Genomic DNA, 3,389 nt, shown 5'->3' on the forward strand with positions numbered 1-3,389 from the left:
AGAGTGTGAGTGTGTGTGTGTGTGTGTGTGTGAGTGTGCGTGTGTGAGAGTGTGTGAGTGTGAGTGTGAGCGTGTGCGTGTGCGTGTGCGTGTGAGTGTGAGTGTGCGTGTGTGAGAGTGTGTGAGCGTGAGCGTGAGCGTGTGCGTGTGAGTGAGTGTGCGTGTGAGTGTGCGTGTGTGAGAGTGTGTGAGTGTGAGTGTGAGTGTGCGTGTGCGTGTGAGTGAGTGTGAGTGTGAGCGTGTGTGTGAGTGTGAGTGTGAGTGTGTGTGAGCGTGTGTGTGAGTGTGAGTGTGAGTGTGTGTGTGTGAGTGTGCGTGTGTGAGAGTGTGTGAGTGTGAGTGTGAGTGTGTGTGAGCGTGTGTGTGTGTGAGTGTGTGAGTGTGAGTGTGAGTGTGAGTGTGTGTGAGCGTGTGTGTGAGTGTGAGTGTGTGTGTGCGTGTGTGTGAGTGTTTGTGTTTGTGTGTGTGTCAGTGTATTGTCACTGAGATAATATTATACATTTTATTCACATTTAGATTTTTTGTAAAAATCTAAATAAATGTATTTTATAAAATGTTGTATAATTTAAATAATTCAAAAATATTTAACATATTTATATTTACACTATAAAAATATTAAGTTTTTTTATACAAACAGTATACAAGTGACAAGTCTCGGTTAGTCTAGCACAGTACATATAGCAAAGTGTTTTTTTTATTTTTTTAAATAAATTAGACCGAATAGAATAGAATAGAATAGAATAAAAAAGAATAGGTAAGTGCTAGGACCAATTGGTCAGGTGCTGGCTAAATTTTTTTTTTTTGTAATTGTGTGTGTGTGTGTTTTTAGACATTATGATAATTTTTATTGTTATTTTAATTTGGCTTTTATCTTTATATTTTTAGTAGATTTCTTTTTATATACGTGCAAGTATTTTTCATGATATTTTATTTCAGATTTAATTTTAGTTAACTAATAATACTGGTTTGGGTCAGTGTTAATTTAGTATTATTTATATACTATTATATTTGAATTAGCTTTAATTTTATATTTTTTTGTATTTTTAAAAATATATATATTTAAGTATTTTTAAAATTAGTTATATTTAATTTTCAGTTAACTAATAACCCTGGTTTGTGTCAGTGTTATTATAGTTTTTATTAATGTTTTAAATTAGATTTTATTTTTATATTTTCAGTTAAATTTCTAGTAATTTTCTTATGTTCTTTTGTCATTTAAAAAAATATTAATAGTAATGTTTAATTTACTTTTAGTTTATTTTAAATTTTTATTTATTTCCAGTTAATTTTAGTGCATAAAGGCAGCATTTGTACTTTGAAAAAGTGTGACAATTTTTATTTAATTTTATTTTAGCTTTATTTTAATTGGCAAAAACATTTTAATAGTTTTAGTTGCAATATTGTAATGCATTACTTTTAAAAGTAACTTTCCCCAACACTGCTCACAATATTATAGTTAACTAAAATCAAAAATTTAAATAAATAAAAATATAAACATTTTATTTCAGCAAATCTTATCCAAAGCAAATTTATTTAAAAAACAAAACCAAAACCAAAAAAATAATAAAAACCCATACAGACGTATATAAAAAGGCCTCTAACACTATCTTGCTCTATTCTTTTTCTATTATATCAGTTTTGTTTTTATTTATTATATAATAAAAAAACCTTGCTTCGTGTGCTGCGTTTAGATAACTGAGACGTGTTATAACACTTGTGTATCATTGCTCTCTTGTTGATTGTGATTGCTTCCTTTGTCCTCATTTGTAAGTCGCTTTGGATAAATGTAAAATACACACCAATATTACCAATTAAAACTTAAATGTATCTAAAATTTAAATTAAAATGGAACATATAAAACTAAATACTAATTCAAAATATTAATATCTGAATGATACTAAAGTAACATCGATTGTGTAACTTCATCTTCAGTATCAGAGCAGGTAAAATTTATTCTGTCTTTCTCTTTATCGTGCTGTCTCTCTTCAACCTTGATTTATTTCTCGTCTTGGTTGCGTAACTTCAGCTGGAGTTCAGCCTCAGTTGGCGCAGCTGTAGACGCTCCTGGTTATTTTAGGATTTCATGTTGCTAATTATGTTATTTTCAGGCTGTAAAGCCTCTTTATTGTTGAATAAGGTACAAAACGGCTCCGTTCCAAACCCTAGTGAGCCGCCTCGCGGTCTAAAGCAATGAAACCTCGTAAGTTGAGGATTTTTAACGTTCAAAACAGATGCAGTCCATTCACTCACAATTGTTTCCAGTAAAGATTGATATAAACATGCTGCAAAGAAAAACACAAATACTGGGTTATATACTCAATTTTATCAACTATATATATTATAAATTTTTTTTCAGCATAATTACTCCAGTCTTCAGTGTCACATGTTGCTTCAGAAATCATTCTATATGCTGATATATTGTGTGTGTGTGTGTGTGTGTGTGTGTGTGTCTGTCTCTGTCTCTCTCTGTGTGTGTGTGTGTGTGTGTGTCCATGTGTGAGAGAGGGAGTGTGTGTGAGAGAGAGAGAGTGTGTGTGTGTGTGTGTATAGAGAGAATATATATAATAAATAAAAAAATCTGTATAATTTGAAAATTTATACATTTCCAAAAATACAACAAATTAAAAAATTGTAATTGTTTAAAATAAAATAAAAACTGGTATATAATAACCTTATAAAAATTTATATATTTTCAAAAAATTCAAATATAATTTTTTATGTAGTTTAAAATAAATTATACACCTTTTCAAAAAATAAATAATAATTGCATAATGATAAAAAAAACTATATAATTAATTTAAAATATATATAATATAATATGATATATAATATAAAAATAGAAAATATAATTTTAAATGATAAAATAATTATATAATACATATATAATTACAATATTAATATAATAAATTTAAAAAAAAATTAAGTAATTCTCAACAAAAAAAAACAATTGTATGTAATTAAAAAATTACAATAAATTCAAAAATGTAAATAATACTTTTATATATAAAGAAATTAAATAAAATACACATATGTGACCCTGGAGCACAAAAGTAGCAGTCATAAGTACTTAAGTCATAAGCAGCACAGGAATATCTGTAGCAATAGCCAACAATACATTGTATGGGTCACAATTATTGATTTTTCTTTTATGCCAAAAATCATTAGGATATTAAGTAAAGATCATGTTCCATGAAGATATTTTGTAAATCTCCTACCGTAAATATATCAAAACTTAATGTTTGATTAGTAATATGCATTGCTAAGAACTTCATTTGAACAACTTTAAAGATGATTTTCTCAATATTTAGATTTTTTTTGCACCCTCAGATTCCAGATTTTCAAATATTGTCCGATCCTAACAAACCATACATCAATGGAGAGCTTATTTA

The sequence above is a fragment of the Sinocyclocheilus grahami genome, unplaced genomic scaffold (genome assembly GCF_001515645.1).
Source record: "Sinocyclocheilus grahami isolate Dianchi unplaced genomic scaffold, SAMN03320097.WGS_v1.1 scaffold245.1, whole genome shotgun sequence".
Taxonomy (NCBI): Eukaryota; Metazoa; Chordata; class Actinopteri; order Cypriniformes; family Cyprinidae; genus Sinocyclocheilus; species Sinocyclocheilus grahami.